Below are 19,946 nucleotides of genomic sequence, written 5' to 3'. Positions count from 1 at the left end.
CTGTTCATGACCTTCTCTTGACCCATAGTACGTAAAAGGATACGAGTTTTCTTTCCTGTGAGATTAAGCCTATTCATTAAGTTCTCAGTGCAGAAAACAGCAGTGCTTCCTTGATCTAGGAAAGCATAAGTGAGCACTGTCTTATTACCTTTTCTAGACTTAACCTGTACTGGGACTATGGGAAGTTTACATTCTTTCTCACCAGACCCAGTGAGGCCATTGGACATTAAGGCCCTGCCCACTGCCGTGCCTGGCTCTTGTTCAGTTTCAGATTTCGCTTGCTTCTCCTTAAACTGAATATGAAGCATTGTGGGGTGCTTCATACAACACACTTGGCATGTCAACCGTTTTTGACAATCTTTGCTGATATGTCCTGTACATAAACAGGCAAAGCAAACACCATTTTCTTTTAAGAATGTGATCTTTTCGGTGCGAGTCTTCTCTTCCAGGTGAGGGCATGACTCTAGAGTGTGTTCACCTTCGCAAAACAGACAATCTTTGATGTGTAAGGCAGTGTAGCGTTTCCATTCCCGTGTTCCAATATTCCTATTTTCCACCGTGGTCGCAGTTGTAGCGAAAATACTTCCTTTGGGTTTAGAGATGGTTCGATTCGTACTTTTACTTAATGCTGGCGCGGGGTCTTGGATATTCCCGAACACTGGGTGTGTTAGAATTCTAACTTGCCTTTCAACGAAATTAACAATGTCGCTGAATGTGGCCCTTTGGTTACGGCTCTCTTGCATCTCGCAGGCTACTGTTCTCCAGCAATCCCGAAGCTTGTATGGCAGTTTCTTTACTATTGTGAGCATATTAGCGGGCATATCCAGTTCATACATATACTGTACGCCGTTCATCACATTGCTACAGCTTCGAAGAAACAAACCGTAATCCTGTAATGCATTAACATCTTCAGATCTTATTGGGGCCCATGACAGAACTTGGTTCATATAAGCAGTGGCAATTATTTGCTCATTACCGAAGTGTTCCTGTAGCAAAGCCTTAGCCTGAGCATAACCCCTTTCAGGGTCAACATGCTGACAACTTCGTACAAGTTCCCTTGGGCGACCTCTAGTGAACTGTTCAAGGAAATACGGGCGATCACTGCAATTGCTTGACTTGCTTTCGACACCGTTCTCAAAAGCTCTTATAAAAGTGTGAAACTGTAATGGGTTGCCATCGAAAGCCTGCAGATCTCTTTTGGGTAGAGATGTCATTTGTTGTTGCTGTACCAGCAAGGTTGTTATTTCATTTTGCCTTTTCATAATTTCAATAACGTCGTTTTGACCACTTCGGCCTAAAGGCCCTTCGTTGCTAAAAGTGGTTCCATGCTCGTGCATATGGTGCTGAGAAGTAGAAAGTTGAACATGTGAACTTTGGGTGACCATTCTGACCTTAGCTCTTGTGGCTGGGTCGCTGATGCTATTCGTGACTTGCTCGTCCCTCTTAGGTGCTGCCAACGTCTGAGGAACAAATGTAGCAGCATCAGCTCTCAGCTGCATTGACTGTGTTTGTGCTTCACCAAAGTAAGGATTCATGTTGTCGTATCGTCTTGCGCTGCCTTTAGAACCGGTCATGCTTGCTGCCCTTAGCACGCTCACTTTAGCCATGTGTGCAGCGATTTCCTCGTCCGTCTTGAGTCTCTCTTTTCCTTTTCGTATCTTTTCCTCTTCCTCCTCCAGCGCATGTTTGTCCTTCAGAAATCCTTGTCGTGCCATTAGTGCTGCCAGGTCAGCTTCAGCATTTATGCGAGCAGAAGAAATGCTTGATATGGATGACCTTTGAGAGCTTCTGGCCGTGGCTCTGCTGCCCACGTTGGATATGCTGCCAGATGGATTCACACAATCCTGTGGATCTCCCTGCATGGACACTGCCTTTGCTGGTGCTTGTGAGGCGTGCATATCAGAGTCAGGCACGTCTTTGTTTAAGCCATCAAAGTCGTTTCCATCCAAGTTCACAGTAGTTTCACTCAGCCATTGGGTAACATTGTCCTTGAAAACGTTGGTGTAGCTCTCGATGCTTAAGAACCATTCCTTATGTGAAATGTGTTCGCTTTCGGGTAGCAAAGGGATCAATGACTTATGTAGCTTAATGGCCGTGTCGTGGAGCTGAGTAAGGGTTTGTATTTGTTGTTGCACCTGATGTACATTTTCCTTTCTTTTCATAAGCTCTTTTATAGCAGGAATTAGCGCTTTGATTTTATCTACGAGCACCTTTCGCTCCTTTTGAAGTTTTTCAATTTTTATTGCCAAAGCCTTTGCAGTTAGTTTGACTTCTCGTTTTTCCATTGTTTTGGAAACATTATTCACGTCGCGATCATGTGTTTCGGTCATTGTGTCTTCAAGTTCGACAGTTCAAGTTTTCACAGTGCACCAACGAGTCAATAGCGTTCAATTAAATTCACGTTTCCAAACGGGATTCAACATCCGATTCCGCACTGCCGAGCCAAACAATTCAACAGTCGATGTAGGCGAACGTCACCCGGAAAGACGGCGATCCCCAATGGACACCCGCAAACCATCAAAACTTTCCGAACGCAGCATGAGTGAGAGTGGGGATTTTGCGTGCCTACCGTGGCTGTTCGCGTTGGGATGAATCCGTGGCTCGGTAAGGATCTCTGTCGCGATGTAATCCAGCTTTCTTCTACGGATCCATAACCCCGTAATCCGACAGGAATCCGTGATAAAGACTGCACGTTTGTTGTATGCAACTGATTACTTATTTGTTTACTTTTTTGTTGACAAATGTGGTGACTGCAATCTGAACGCAGTCACGTGAGGCTAAGTACGGGAGATTGGTGGACGCTGATTCCTCCTATGAAGTTCATTGATTTTATTAAGTTAAAAACACATCCAAGCGGGCGAAGCGATACACGATGTGCGCCGATGCAATAAAGTGCGCTGTAGGATACGGTCAACAAAAAGTATCGTCTCCCGACTCACCCCCATGTCCATACAACCATCACTCCGCCTAGATGCCTACACTCATTCATAAACCACTGCACCCCTGCCCACGTGATTCTGCTGCTAATTACATTTCAAAATAAAGTACCAACACTCACACACAGGAAGTGGCGTTCGGCCGCTACAGAGGTGTTATTTGGCGCCTCGATCGAACTTTCCTTTTGGACTGGTTCACGCTCCAGGATTCTTAGTGAAACAGCAGAGGCCTATCCCAGTGTGGTCCCAGTGATGTCTTCTTCTTCTTCTATTCAAAGGTATGAGAGGCCCCGCCACAAACCAGTGAGACATTGGTGCTTCTGTTCAGATTCACCAATAACAGCTTAATGCATGAACTGGGGGGCTATCTTCTTCTTAGTCAACAGAACACATTTTGTAACCTAACAGAGGAAAAACCCTCAGGAAAACATACAGTTTTAACGAGGAACACATATGTCGACTAAGTGCAGCATCATGTGACACAGCACACCAGCCGGGGCCAACCCCCAAACGTCTTCTTCTGCTTCTCTTCAATGGTATGAGAGGCCCCTCCACAAAACAGTGAGACACTGGCGCTTCTGTTCAGATTCACCAATAACAGCTTAATGCATGAATTAGGGGGCTATCTTCTTCTTAGCCAACAGGACACACATTGTAACCTAACAGAGGAAAAACCCTCAGGAAAACATACAGTTTTAACGAGGAACAAGCGTGTCGACTTAGGGTTGCATAATGTGACTCAGCACCCAAATGGTATAAATTTTAAAAAATAAAAATAAAAATAAAAAGCTTTAAAGATTGTACTATGGCGAGTGATTCATATTTGTTTTTATATATATTTGTATATATTTTTTAATAGGTATTTACACCTTTTAGAAATAGATGACAGCTCGCATCCTATACACGGGAGTCTTGAAAAACTGAAAAAAGGAGATTGCTGCACTCAATTGTCTACCAACAACGACTACGTGCCCCAACCAGAGAGCGGGCAAAGGTAGGGAAAATGGCAGTATGATATAAGCTTTCTATATATTTATTATTTGACGAATCATTCAGATGATTTTATAATTCTCTTGAAAGAGTCGACATCTTGGGAAAAGTCGGCTGACCGTCGCTGTCAAACAGGGGTTGCAGGTAACTGGAACAATATTAAATATTTTTTATGTATTTTACTGATTATTGTTGTTAAACCGTGTATGCTTGTACAGTAGGGAGCAGCTTGACCTGTCAACACCAACAAAGGACACATGGTACTATCCAGAATGTTTGACTGACGAGGAAATGCTGCAGGCGGTCTGTGACTATGAAGAAGAGAGTACTACAATAGGAGCAACATCGGCAGAGTGTGTAACCCCATTTCAACAAAACAGAGCAGGTATACCCACAGAACCCACGGTGGTGATTGTGCACCCGAGGGACACCGCTAACACCTTATATGTAGAGTTGATAAATGAAATCAGTGAACTGCGTCGTTTCAACACTGCATTAAAAGAGATAGTAACCGATCTATGTAAGAAACAAGAGGAGGCTAGACAAACACAGGACGCCAACGGCTGTTCCATAAAACAATACCTGATAGCTCAGAATGCATCCAGTGAAGCTATCATAGCTCTACTTACAAATACATTTTATCCAAGGTAATCTACTAGGCATGGTGTCTATAAGGGGTGGTGTCTAAATAAACAATACAGACGTGTAGTACGCCTCCCCCCAGAAAAGTTTTGAAGAGGGGCACGGGTGATATACAACGATCAGGGGATAACCATAATAATAATAATAATAATGATGATGGGTATAGGGTCCTGTTACAGAATACAGTACAGAACAGCTTAAAAGCCTACGTGCACTGGTGGAGAGATCGCGCGTTGATGCTGCTGCTGCTGCTGCTGCATACCCTGCAGAAGCTTTTCATGATGTTGACAGAATTCATTATACAGAACAACATTCATCGTATCTAGATAGCGGGTATGCAGACTCTGTCAGTGTCCTAGACCCTGGGTTTAATACCTCAGGCGCAAATAGCCACGTGTTGGATCATGCAGACGGCCCACTTGTGTACACAGACAATGATGCAGGGGCTGGGGGGTGTGTGTTGGCAGAAATATGTGACGACCGGCTGAATCAGAGGGGGGCAAATGGAGATGTGGAGCATGAACAGGGTGTTGGGGGGCCTGCTGAGGGTCAAGAGGGAGGGTCATGGGAGCAGGCCCGAACAGAAGGGGGGCATGATGATACACTAACAGGAGGAGGAGGGGAGATAATGAGGGGGGGTGAGACCTCCTCGGGCATAGAGGGAAGGACAGTCACCAGGAGAGAGATGCCTTCATTCAATGCATTTGAGCTTAGACAAAGGGTTGATTTCAGAAACGTGGATCTTACTGACCTCGAGCAAATCCCCTACATGGTCAGAGAAATAGTGGCGGGTGTAATTGATAGAGCTGTAGAGGCCTCTCCGGCTGGTAGTGTGCTGAACGTTTTGTTACGGGGACCTTCATTGGCTAGTGATATACAAGCTGTTCTACGCGTAAACGAGTCGTACAACTCTGACTTGTTTATGGAGCAAATTGCTCAAGTGATACAGAGCAATGATGAGACCATAACGGATGATGAATTGGAATTAGTGATCACCGTAGCTAAAAATAGAAACGGTGGGGTCTATCTAAAATTAGCAAATGTACCCTACGATGCGATATTATCAAAGACGTGTCGGTTTCTGCACACCCCTGACAATACTGATAATAACCTGTGCTTTTCGCTCTGTTTAGCACATTTTAATCATCCAGACATGTCCCTGCAAGATAAAGTGAGATTTGCAACTCAACTACATAGATCGTTGGGTTTTAGACCAATGCACAAGGTCTCATTCTCTGATGTAGATGCTTTTGAAAGACATCTGGGTGTGAAAATCATAATCTTCCACCATGCAGCAGGTTGTAAATGACTTCAGTGTTTCCAAACCCACGATGCGCCTCATCCCCGGACAGTCTGGTTATATCTACACAATGACCATTATCACCTGATTGAAAACCAGCAAGGCTTTTTTGGGGCAAAACAAGTATGCCAGTATTGCTACCATGCCTATGACCATCGACTATACCACAGCTGTGAACATCTGTGTAATGTGTGTTTTACATTAGAGTGTCGTACACAGCTGGGTAAAACACAGAAATACGGTGATTGTAAACGCATATGTAAGTCGAAATATTGTTTTGATCAGCACAAGCGTCCAGAAAGCGTCCATGCCCTCATCCCCTGTGATGCTATGAAATACTGTGATGCATGTGGAAAAACATACAAAGCAGGACAAAAAGCGCACAAATGCGCTCCAAAAGTCTGCGCCCACTGTGGTGAGCAACAGATGGAGAGCAAAGATAAACATGAGTGTTTTATTCAGCCTCTTGAAAAGAAAGAGCCGCAAACAACCTACATATTATTTGACTTTGAGACAAGGTTTCATAACGGAAAACACGAGGCAAATTATGTATGTGCTATGGATTTAGAGGGAAAAAAAGTTTTGTTTCAGTACTTTGAATTGTGTGGACACCTTTGTGAAGTATTACAGAAGACCGAGATACAAAGGCTACACGTTTATCGCCCACAACGCATCCGGCTTTGACAACTATATTCTGTTGGAATATTTTGTCAAACAAAAGATCACTCCGCAAGTCACCATGAGAGGGAGTCGGGTGATACTGATGTATGACATTTCATACCGGCAGAGATGGATTGACTCATTCAGTTTCCTTCCCATGCGATTGTCAAAAACCCCCGCTGCCCTAGGGTTCAGTGATGTCGAGAAAGGCTATTTTCCCCACAAGTTCAACACCCGGGAGCATGAGTATTATGTCGGTAAATATCCTGATCCGTCCTACTACGGCTTTGACGATATGAGTGATAGCGATAAAGCGACATTCATGGAATGGTATAATGCCGTTTCAGGAGGAACATTTGACTTCCAAAAAGAAATCGGACGCTACTGTGTTAACGATGTAGAAGTGTTGCGAAAAGCCTGCAGCATCTATCGTGAGACATTCATAGTGCGAGTGCACGGAGCTTGACCCCTTCTCATTTACCACCCTAGCATCCAGCTGCATGGGGGTGTTCAAAACCCTGTTTCTCCCAAAGGACACAGTTGCTCTGACGTTTGAGGGGGCATACACTGCTCAGAATAAGACGTATTCTGATGTATCGATGCAATGGCTTGAATATGTGGCCCTCACAGAGAATATTGAGATTAAACATGCTCTCAATCACGGTGAACAGCTTTTTGAGCCGTTCTATGTGGATGGCTATAATTCTGTAGCAAACACTTGCTATGAATTTGCTGGATGTTTTTTCCACGGATGTGTCAAATGCCACGTCCAGAGCGACATGAACCCTGTTACAAAAATCACCTACGGTAGACAATACAAGGTGTTCATGGACAAAATATATACTCTGAAAAAACAACAGGCTGCGAGTTGTAGTGTTGTGGGAGTGGGAGTGGTCTTCGTTAAAACGGACGAGCGGGGCTGTACAGGCTTTTATGGTTACTTACAAAAAGCGTGAGCGTCTAGAGCCTAGAAAGGCCCTCTTTGGGGGACGTACAAACGCTATGAAGCTGTACCACAAGATCGGTGCTGATGAAAAAATCAGGTACTACGACTTCACCAGTCTTTATCCAACGGTTCAGGCTAAAAAGCAGTATCCCGTTGGACATCCTCAGGTTATCCTGAAGGATTTTGAGTCTATTGACAAGTATTTTGGACTCATAAAGTGCACAGTGCTACCGCCCAGAGGGCTGTTTCACCTGGTCCTACCATACAGATGTTGTGACAAACTCATGTTCTCCTTGTGTGGCAAATGTGCTGAGGATTTGAATCAGAGTGGCGAGTGCACTCACGGAGACAGAGACAGACTGCTGGAGGGGGTCTGGGTGTCAATTGAACTGCAGAAGGCTGTGGAAAAGGGAAACAGGATTGTGTCCATTGATGAAGTTTGGCATTTCCCCAACAAAACAGACACATTGTTCAGCGGGTATGTGAAGACATTCATGAAGTGTAAACAGGAAGCGTCAGGCTACCCCGGCCATGTCAAAACCCCTGACGACAAGGAGAAATATGTCAAAGACTATTTTGAAAAGGAAGGCATTCAATTAAACCCTGACAAAATCAGGGTCAACAAAGCCATGAGAAGCTGCAACAAACTCCTCTTAAACTCTTTGTGGGGCCGTTTTAGTATGCGCAATAATATGCCTGCATGCGAGCTGATCACAGATCCGGCTCGGTTCACACAATTGATGTTTAGTGACCACTTTGATGTGCGACAATTCTGTTTTATCTCAGATGACGTGGCTTTGATACAGAGGCGACATGCAGACGCCCGCGGTTCCCGTATAAAAGACGTAAACGTCTTTATAGGAGCCCTGACAACTGCCCATGCCAGATTGATGCTCTACGACTTGTTAGACAAACTGCAGGAGAGGGTCTTGTACTGTGACACAGACAGCATTGTCTTTACATCGAGAGGGAGCGAATGGGTGCCGCTCCTGGGGGCATATCTTGGTGACCTGACTGATGAGTTAAACAGCGGAGACATATGCGGGCTGCCTAGTGAAGACTACATCACAGAGTTTGTATCAGGAGGACCCAAATGCTATGCCTATAACACAATGCAGGGTAAAACAGCTGTCAAATGTAAAGGCGTCACATTAAACGCTAGAAACGCCTCCGTCGTCACCCCCCAGTCACTGATTGGTCTCGTACAGGCTTATGTAACCAATCACAACACACACACTTTGACCACTGTGTCTGAAACTATCAGGCGTGATAAAAAGAAGTTCCATCTTAAAAACGAGACAGTTTTTAAGCAAGTCAGAGTGGTGTACAATAAGCGGAGGGTGTTGTCTGACTATACGACCCTTCCTTATGGATACTAACAGCGATCAGGGATTTGATGCACGACTACAACACCCTTTTAGTTTGGTAGTGAGTGGGCCTTCAAACTGTGGAAAGACTTTTTTTGTCAAGGATATTATTGCAAATGCTGAGAGGGTTATTTCACATCGTATTGACAATGTCCTCTACATTTATTCATGCTGGCAGCCTTTATATGATCAACTGCTTAAAACAAGAGACATTAACTTTGTAGAGGGCTTACCAAAGTCTCTGTGCGATGATGTTTTACTACCTCCTGCCAAAAACAATCTACTCATTATAGACGATTTAATGAATGATGCCGGGAATAATATAGAAGTTCAAAATGTTTTTACCAAATATGTACATCATAGAAATCTCAGTTGTATATATTTAGTACAAAATGTATTTATTCAGGGTAAATCTAGTCGCACTATTAGTTTAAACACCAACTATCTCATTCTGTTTAAAAACCCTAGGGATAAATATCAAATCACACTACTAGCCAGACAGATGTTTCCCGGTAATACTAAATATTTTTTAGAGGCCTTTAATGATGCGACTCAACAATCATATGGCCAAGGGCCTCTGTCTGTAATGGATGAGACTGGCGGGATCTCGATGAAGGAATATTTCTCTATGGACGTTTGTGTATAAGGAACAGTAAAGAGATCCAGTTCAGACTTGACACACTCCGCCGACTGATTATGGATGAGCGCCATAGTTTCTACCTCTAAAATATGTCTTTAGCCAAAATCCGGGCTCGTTTTATGAGAACCTCTTCGGACTGTGCCAGTTTTCTTTTTGAATCCTGTCTTGTTCCTAACATCCCTTTTACTTTTTTTGGTCCCTGGCCCCGCACCGCCCCTGCCTGTGGGGGGTCTTTTCAAAGCCCTCCGGGTGTGTATTAGCATGCCGTGACCCTGCTGCTGCTCTTGTTGTTGTTGAGCCCCAGAGAACTGTCCTTTGGCTATATTTGATACAACGTCTCCGATGATGTTAGTAGCGGCTGTTTTCAAATGTGGTTTAGCCAGGCTGAATCCCCGTTTTAAAAGAGGAAGGGCCATCCTGAGCAGCCCCTAAATATACCCCCCAAACCGTTGCCATATTGTGTCTGAGATCCTATAAATCCCGGTAGTTCTCCGCCGGCTTGGTTCATATAATATGCCATATATCGGCCGTCATCGTGTGTGTAGTGGCTATTCCTCATCTTCCAATAGTTTTTTCTTTTGTTTTCTTCTTTTTAGAAACGCTGTTTTATAGGTCTGAAATGTAGCTTCGCTATGACCTTTCCGTATAAAAAGGGTATGTATCCGTTCTGATCGTTTTTTATGGATATCTCAATATCATCAATAACGTTTTTGGAGAGAGATGTGTATTGCGGCCTGTCGTAAGTCAGAGTGGGTATGCGTCGTTGTTCGGCAGCCACATTTATACATCTTAGAAGAGGTACATGGCTGTCCCCGACTAATTGATAGTCGACAATATCGCTATATATGTAAAATGTGTAACAACCTGCATGTATATCGGCGGGATAGGGGGTGATGTGGGATCTGTCAGTAGTCGGTAGGGGAAAAGCCTCCCCATCTTTAAAACCCAATATTGTCACGAGCCGTCCTACAAAGGTTATAGTTGAATCCTCTGTTGACCCCAGAAAGTATACGCGGTTTTTAACAATACTATAATGCATAGATACCCCCTCCAGCTGCGTGTGAATGCTGATTCGCGCATTAAACGCTTTACCAATAGCCTGTATAGACTCATAAACCCCAATGTCCATAGTAAAGGCCGATTTAACCCTATTTTTACCATTGTACACTTTTACAACCGCATCTGTTTTCGGAAAACTGTACCACACTCTCGGATACTGGAATTCTACCAACCCCACCTCATGTGGTTCGCTCAGAACAATGGCCTTGGCTAATTTTGTCCTGTAGTTCCATATCTGATTTTTAGGATAAACCTGAGCAGACGCGTTACTAGGTAGTGTAACATAAAAACCATTCTGGGTCATCGTGCCGTGTCCTATGGTGGACGGTTTAAGAGTGAACTCTCAAGATGCATGCATGTGTCTTTTATCAAGCATCCGTTATGTCTTTTTCTGAGACCCAGGAGTTAAACTTCTCGGGCCATCCCAACCATTTCAAGACCTGCTTCTTGCCTCTGGAGATTTTTCTATACATAATTTTTTCTATTTTAAACACCTTGTTTTTACCTATAATTACTTTTTGTAACTCCGGTTCGTAAAACGTACCTTTCAACAATTCCCCTGCACAATCAGTTAGTGTATAAACCGGAGGATCTCTGGCTATACACCTTGATATTGTAAAATGCTCATCGGTGAATGTTTGTTTATAACCCTTCCTAAACCCACTGCGGAGTTTTGATATTCTCACGGTGTCGCCCTTGTTAAATTTAAAGCATACTGGCTTCTGAGGGTACAACTTGTACAGTTGGATGAAGACTGTCTTCTCATTGTCTTTATTGACTGCTGATGGCTGCATCTTTATGGACCTGTGGTGTGAGTTATTATAGGCCTCGACAAGCTCCTGTACTACATCCACATATCCTCGTGAATTAACGGATGTTAAATATCTCCACATGCAGGTTTTAAAAGTCCTGTTAAAGCGCTCCACCACGCTGGCCTTGGTCTCATTCGATGTTGAAAAATGCATAATTTTATACTGTGACATTAACCGCTGAAAGTGTTTGTTATAAAACTCTGTCCGTCACTCAGAATGTCTTTAAAGGCTTTTGTGACTGTGAGGCCCGATTTGTTAGAAAGACATCTAACCCACGCATATTTGGAAAATACATCGATACACGTCAGTAAATACCGCACAGTCTCATTTTCCTCAGCATATTCATCCATATCAACTAGATCAGCCTGAAACTTTTTGTCAATGCCACTGACCAAAACCCTATTCCTCGGGAAATGTACGGCTGCCTTGGCGTGTAATGTGTACACGTCTTGCGCCAGTAGGTATTCGTTAACACTAGATAGTGACGGCGTCACACCGGTACATTCTCCAACCGCATTGCGAAGTTTAGACACACTGCCTAACCCTCCCGGATGGGCTGGGTCTAGATAAATCTTCTGTAGAGTCCCTTCCATGATAATACCAAAGTATAAATGACCGACAGTTCATTCATTCAACATATTTTATTTCTCTTGTACAACATGTGACAAGCAGATCGATAGTATAGTAGTATTTCGCCCCATTGCAAAAGCAAAAATACATTTTCAGTTATAAAAACACTCAAGAACTTCATTCATTTTCGATTTCATTTTTTGTTTTTGTTTTTAGCATGTTAGATTGTTTTTACACATCAATGTCTGTCGCATCATCATCATCATCATCATCATCATCATCATCGGGTACCTCCCATGCTTCATACGGGTTTGGTACTTCTCCCCACAACATGCCAAGCTTTTTCAGTTGATTCATTTTGAGTTCATCTTCCCCGATCAGTGTATCATACATTTTCTGAATACTTTCAGCCGCCTTGCCTCCAGATTTCAGCTCGTCAAGAAGTACTTCCGCACCCCCCTGGATGCGGTCTGCATCGACTTGAAGGTCATTTATATCCATAAACAGGAGGATGGCTGATATGAAGTTGTCATTCCAGAGCCTTTTCATCAGCGGATCAAAGTGTAGTTCGAAGAACCAGTCACAGGGGTATAAACACGGATGTTTTTTCTGACTGGGATTATTTGTTTGACAGCTGTAGCAGATCTCTATATTATATTTAACCCAGACCTTGTTCAACCGATGTAGCACCCCGATTCTAAGGTATTCTAGGAACCGTGCAGTATCCTTAAACACCTCGTGTGGTTCACAGAGCTTTTCTTCTTCTTTTTCTTGTGTGGCCGTCGGTCCGGGAGGCGGAGTCTGAGGTGGGGTGTGAACCATCAGAGCTGGAGGTGAAGGAGAAGTGGGCGGGGTCCGTTTTTTTTTAGTTTTTTATAATTCTGCATGAATTAACATCAGTGACCGAAATATATATATATACACAACATTAGCATAACCCACCTGTCATTCTTTTAGATGATTGAGGGGTGAATTATTTTCGGTCTACACATGGTAGTAGATATACCAGGTTGCACACCGCTCGGTGTATTGTCGTAAACAAGACGTTTTCTAACAGCCCCGTAAGCCTCGCTGACGCTGTCTCTATGGATAGATTTGTCAATCTGACTAAACACTTTTTGCAGAGCGGGCCAGTCACACCACTGAACAAAGAACACAAGGGGGAACCATATATTAAACTCTTCAATGGTAAGAGGGTACGGATGCTCTCTCCATCCTCGGCGGCCTCTTTGAGCTACCACATACTCTCTGTCTTCACAAACATTTAAAAAAATGAAATCGTCAGGGCGTCTGTTGTACCGATCTGCCGTGAGATGGTGTATTTTAGGCTCTGTTGTACTATACCACTGAACAGAGTATAGAGATTCTAGAAAACCTGGTTGTTCAATATCTATGCAGACAATTGATCGAAACTGCTGCCAATCTTTTACAGACATACACCCATGTCGACCCCCCACAACAGCCTCATCATCAACTGTTTCACCAACACCCCCTCCTAGCTTGTCTTGGGCCTTGATTCTAGAAATCATCGTGACCGTGCCATCATAGTATTTAACATTATACACGTACCCATAAACACCCTCCAGCTCTATTTCTACAGCAGGCCCTCTAGAAAGACATCCCTCACGTTTTTTCCGGCGCTGGGAAGCATCTACATCTGCATAGCATGGGCGATTTTCTGTAGACATACCTATGTCAGTCTCTGCGGCCTGCTCCATGCGATATGCAGCCTGCATTTTGCAAAGAATCCGTGTGCACAGCAATAGTAGCGGAACCAGCAACAGCAGCAACAGCAGCAGCAACAGCGGATGAGTCCAAAATGAGTGCGTTGGTGGTGGAGGCGAATAACACATCTATATATATGATGAAACCCCTCCTACAGTCCCGTGTTTCCGGTCAAAACTAACGCCCATCGCATAAAACACCCCCTGAAATGGCAAATTTCCAATCAAAACCACGCACGTCATCGTCAAAAATGGTTTACGTTTCCATTCGTAAAATGACGCATTTCCGGGCATGACTTCAAAATGGCGGCGGTCACATGCCCACCACCCCCCACCCCTCCTACCCTCCAAAAGTTCCCTCTTGCACGTGCCTGAGGTCAAAGGTCACATGCCCACATGCTCCAGCTCACCAAAGTAAGACAGGAAGTGAGTGACAAGAAGCAGAAAGGGAAAGACAAGTGATAGATGGTTGCACAGGCTGCCCCAGCTGGAGGTAACGCCCCTGATTTGTATCCACTCCCACCATGGGAGGAGACGTCGTATGGGACAGCCCAAGGGGGTGGTTACAGGGGAGGCTATGGAGGTAACCGCTGGGGAGGAGCGTGTTGAGGAGGTCCATACGCAGGGGGAGGAGGAGGAGGAAGAGGCGGACGCAGATGGGGAAGAGGTTGTTTCCACTGTGGTATGGAGGGGCACCAGGTTAAGGAGTGTCCTGGTAAAGGAAGACAGGGGAGGGGTAGAGGTGTCCCACCCCAAGAGGCATGGGCTCCCAACGCACATGCTGCACCGCCCCCTGGAGGACAGTACCCCACACCGGAGGACTGGGGCTATGAGGCAGATGCCTCTCAGTGACACACCCCCGAGAGAGACCTGGACAGCAGGGCAGACCCCATGCTGTCACTCACGGTACTACAACAACAATTGCCGTTTCTCGTTGACACCGGGGGCCACATCCTCCACCATACAGGCAGCGGGCTCGTCTGCTATGTCCAGAGATACCGTCAGCGTTGTGGGGTTCTCCGGGGTGTCACAGAAACTGCCTCTAACAGTCCCCCTACTGGTGAAAGTGGGAAATCGGACAGTGACTCATTTTTGTTGTTTCGTCTCAAGTTCCAGTGAATCTTATGGGAAGGGATCTTCTCATTAAGACGGGGGCTTCGATCTTGTGCAGCCCGGACGGACTAAGCGTCACCATGATGGATGGAATGGTTCTGCATTGCAATGACAATGGACAAACGAGTGGTCAGTGGGTGGTGCAGCCACTGCAGCAACAACAACAATATGCAGACATTTATTGGGGCCTCTTGAAGCCTGAGTGTTCCAGGGGTTATGACTCTTTACCAAAAGTGGAAGCCTTGGAAAACTCTTCTTGATCCGTATGTTCCTCTTCCAGATCCTCCTCATGTAACATTGTTTTATGATAGACAAGGGGATGAGTGCTATTGTGACGAATTCATGGAACGTTTAGGAAACACGGAATGGGAGGGGACGTCCCAAAACCTCTATGTGGGCCCGGAAGGGGTAACCTCAGCTGTCATCCTCTCCTCCGATTAATCAAAATGGTATTTGATGAATCAAGATCCCTACCAGAGGGCACGACATTGATCCAATACGTGGACGACATCCTCCTCGCATCCACTTCAGCGGAATCCTGTTTGGAGGCAACAGACACCGTCCTACGCCGGTTGGCCGAAACAGGTTTTAAGGTCAGTAAGTCTAAGTTGTAGGTCGCCAGAAGACAGGTTTCATTTGTGGGTAAAATACTGTCGGGAAGCGGCTCAGGGCTCAGTATTCTCCATCATCCACGTCCACAAAACGTAAAAGAAATGCTTTCGTTTTTGGGCCTCACGGGGTTCAGTACACAATTCATTCCGCGCTATTCAAATCTCACTCAAGTTCTGCGTGCAAAGGTGAACGAGAAAGGGATACGAAATCTCACTGCTAATCTCGAATGGGACCGAGGGGCGGTGGAGGCGTTTATCAAGCTAAAAACTGGCACAGGCCGCGGACCTCCCAGTACCTGATTACAGCGCACCGTTTTACCTGGATGTTTCCGAAACAACAGGAGTTGTTAATGGGGTTTTGTTTCAGAAAAAGGGGGGTGGTAAAAGGAAGGTGCTTCTGTATAACAGTGTCATGTTGGATAACATGGAAAAACAACATCATGAATGCACACAACACGCAGCAGGGGTCGCAAAGCTTGTAATGAAAATAGCACACCACTGATTGGCAATTGTTCAGTGATGGCAGCTGCTTTAGACAATCCACAGATGGGGTTGCAGTCGGGATACGTGGTAGTCAGAAGCCATGGGGCAGTGACAGAGGTTCTGGAAGCAGAAAGGATTCAGGGAAGTCAGTCAGCTCAAAGAGCTGAGGTACTCGCATTGATAAGAGCATTACAGCTGGCAGAAGGGAAGGCAGTAAACATCTATACTGACTCGGCGTATGCAGTAGGAGCAGCTCATGTTGAGCTGGGACAGTGGTTAAGAGCAGGTTTTCTGACGGCTGGAGGAAAACCGATTAAACAGGAACAGGAAATGAAAGATTTGGCGGCAGCCTTGGCTCTACCGAGCACCGTGGCTATTATTAAGTGCAAAGGACACGAGAACTCCAACAGTATGGTGGCCAAAGGAAACCAAGCTGCAAAACAGGCTGCAGGTTACCAAAGTGGGCTTCAAATGGTAAGTGCAGAAGATGAGGGACAGTTGGGGCCACAACTTAATGAGGAACGAATTAAGGAAGCCCAAAAGGGGGTGTCTCCTCAGGAGAAAACGGTGTGGAAGCAAAGAGGGGCTACAGAGGTTGGAGGCCTCTGGAGGTCCCCTGATGGTCGCCCAGTAATGCCGCCGGGCATCAGAAACCAGTGTTTACAGGAGGCACATGGGATGGCTCATGTGGAGCTGAAACACGCGTTTGGTACAGTATATCATCCACAATCTCAAGGCAAAGTAGAACACATGAACCAAAACTTGAAACAAAAATTGGCAAAAATCTGTGCACAGACAAATTTAACCTGGGTTCAAGCGCTCCCATTCGCATTGATGGCCAATAGAAGCTCAGTAAATCAAGGTACAGGTTTCAACCCGTATGAACTGACCAACAGGAGACAGTTCCCTGGATCCAGTGCTGGCCAGAAGCTTAGGCCCAACCCGGAAGCTCCACCAGGTGAGTATGCATGTCGTATAACAATCTACGAGCTCTTGTTTCAGATTTTGCGGACCAGGTGCGAGACAAAACAGGGGATCAGAACGCCCACAACCCCCAGACGGAAGCCTGGGTCCTCCTGAGGGTCATTAAGAGAAAGTGGTCGGAGTCGCGGTGGACAGGACCATACCAGGTGGAGGAGAGAACTTCACATGCAGCGAGGCTGAGAGGGAAAGGTGATACCTGGTACCACTGGAGCCAGTGCGCCACCGCAAAGGAACCAGCTCGCACTCTCCAGGACGTCCCGAAGGATCAGGAGCAAGAGGCGGCAACGGGCACCGGAGGGTCCCCAAACGCACTCTCAACGGGCAGTTGACCGATGTCTTCCATTATATCAACACTAACGTCCCATTATGAAATAAGTCTCTAGAAATGTAAAACGGCATTATGAAATAAAAAACTCTGGAAATGAAAAGTGGCATTATGACATAAAAGTACCATGAAATGAAAAGTGGCATTATGAAATAAACGTACCATGAAATGAAAAGTGGCATTATGAAATAAAGGTACCGTGAAATAATTAAATGTATTTAATATTTATGTATTTATTGCCTCATTTATGTATTTCATGATGTATTTCAAATGCATATTTCATGTATTTATGTATTTATTAATTTATTTAATTTGGATTAAAACAGCATTCCATAGATCTCTAGCGCCCCCTGCTGTGTCAACATGTAGGTAGCATAATACCTACATGGAAATGTCCCAGTTTCTTAATTTGTCCATCAGCAAAAATGAGAAATGTTTTGGTGACTTCTTTCCAATATGTTCCCATTGCCATGCTGATCTCATATTAAGTAGTCAGTATGCTTTGTGGCTCACAATATCTTCCAGAGAAACACAACCACTTCCTTCATTGTAAGACATCATAAAATATTCTTAACCTTTTCGGATATATTTTAGAAAGCCCAACTTTCAAACCCGTAGTAAAAAGTACATGTACATTAGTACAAAGTACATTATCTGCTATATGTATTGCAAACTACCCAAAATTAAAAAATTAATACTGCTGAAGAATGTTCCTGGTATATGATATTATAGTACTGATGTATTGATGTCTACGTAGCATTTTCATTTGCATCACGAGACAAATCGAAGGGGTTGGGAGAAGCTTAAATGGAGAGGAAAGAATAAATTAGTTAATCTTTAGCTGGATGTCCAATCTTGCATTACTATTTGACATTTTCACCTCTTCGAGATATATCGGTTGAAACGACAAGTTGGAGGGTAAACGTCTCTTTTGGGCAACACAGAACACTCAAAATGAATTGATAATTCTTTGTGACGGCCCACTGAGAATAAGGGTGGAAACTACTGATTTATGCATTGTATTCAATAAACTCATCTCGAATGGTGTGTGTGTGCAAATCTGAACTACAGCATTCTGAAACATGTAGTGGATTAAAAATAAAATCAACACAACATACCCAAGTAACTGCAAACTGTATAATTTTACTTATGCATTCAGCATGAATAAATAAGTGAACGTCTTTATCTCATGCTAGAAACTACTGTGACTATAAAAAAAGAGAACACTGATATTCACACCTCAACTGAAAAGCTTTTTCCCTTCAGCAATATATTGTCATTAATTATTTTATTTAACAAAATGTTCCACAATACGGGCGCTTTCTATATTGTTCAACATATTTCATTCATATCACAGTATAATTATAGTAGTATAGTATAATAATTTCGCTATTAATCTGAAGTGAAATTATTATGTAACTATGGACCATTTCACTTCAAATCTGATCTGAAAAGATGGTAAGATAATTTTGAGAGGCTTTTATTTTCCACAGTCCACCAGAACGTCCTGATTTTCCCAGAGTGGCACTTTGTCTTTTAAAGGAATGTAGATACATCGATGAAACCAAGCAATTAAAACTGACCCAGTTTCAAAAATGTATGCAATTTCAATTATTTTGATAGCAGTCCGTTTCACAGTTGCCCTGTGTACATTGAACACGTCCACGTCCAGCACGCAGTGTCGACACACGTCGGTTGCTGGTCGAGTTAGAGGCAAGTGAACAGATCGGGACCGCGTCACACTTGAAAACTGAAAAAGCGACCTCCAGTTTGACAGCAGGGCCGAGATCCTCCTTGTGGCACTGGCACGCAATGGCACTCAGTGGCACTCAGTGGCTCTCATTGGCACAACTCGTGGCACTCAGTGGCTCTCATTGGCACAACTCGTGGCACTCAGTGGCTCTCATTGGCACAACTCGTGGCACTCAGTGGCTCTCATTGGCACAACTCGTGGCACTCAGTGGCTCTCATTGGCACAACTCGTGGCACTCAGTGGCTCTCATTGGCACAACTCGTGGCACTCAGTGGCTCTCATTGGCACAACTCGTGGCACTCAGTGGCTCTCATTGGCACAACTCGTGGCACTCAGTGGCTCAACTCGCCTTAACTGTTGTTAAGGGGCGTCGCAACGCCACGCCGAGTGGGCGGAGCCAGGCTTTCCCGGAAACGGCCGTTGTTCGTGCGACAGGTTAGCTGCCGATGTTTTTTTGTAGTTCTTTTTAATTCATTGCATGTTTTTTGTATTTATTTTATTTTATTTGATACACTACATCAGGGGTGTCAAACTCATTTTCACCGAGGGCCACATCAGCATAATGGCTGTCCTCAAAGGGCCAGATGTAACTTATAAATGTAACTAAATGTAATCGAATGTAATGTAAAATAAATGTAACTACTCCTTAATGTTAAATAACTCATTATTTATTCTAACGTAAATGACATTTACCCATTCATTAGTCCAACCAAGCCCACTTTTCCTCGACACATTGCCGGTGCACCGTCTGTAGTTAATCCTACCAAGTTTTCCCACTGCAATGCATTTTTACTTACGGACTTCTCCACCGCATCAAAAATGTCCTGTCCCGTCGTGGACCCATGCATTGCAGCCACATCCAACAGCTCCTCAGTGATAAAGAGGTCCGACTTTACGCCTCTAATAAAAATTGATAAGTGCGCTGTGTCCGTGTTATCTGTGCTTTCATCAAAAGCCAATGAAAAAGCCGTGTAGCTGCGTGTCTCCTCGGCCAGCTGTGTTGTAAGATTTTCTGCTAGTTCCCTCACTCG

General features: G+C 44.5%; 1 long non-coding RNA gene across 2 annotated transcripts in view; it reads left to right on the top strand.

Annotated features, from left to right (window-relative positions):
• LOC120812802 (uncharacterized) overlaps positions 1-17,499 on the top strand; it is a 33,621-nt gene extending 16,122 nt beyond the window's left edge. For both annotated transcript variants that reach the window (XR_013454961.1, XR_013454962.1), the window contains exons 3-6: positions 3,796-3,930; positions 4,017-4,070; positions 4,145-4,311; positions 16,750-17,499. This is a non-coding gene — a long non-coding RNA (uncharacterized LOC120812802). The remainder of the gene's footprint in view (positions 1-3,795; positions 3,931-4,016; positions 4,071-4,144; positions 4,312-16,749) is intronic.
• Positions 17,500-19,946: the final 2,447 nt, after the last annotated feature.

Source organism: Gasterosteus aculeatus, chromosome Y (genome assembly GCF_964276395.1).
Source record: "Gasterosteus aculeatus chromosome Y, fGasAcu3.hap1.1, whole genome shotgun sequence".
In the NCBI taxonomy this organism is placed as follows: domain Eukaryota; kingdom Metazoa; phylum Chordata; class Actinopteri; order Perciformes; family Gasterosteidae; genus Gasterosteus; species Gasterosteus aculeatus.
The sequence above is the reverse complement of the archived record's forward strand: the minus strand, read 5'-3'. Positions and strand labels throughout refer to the sequence as shown.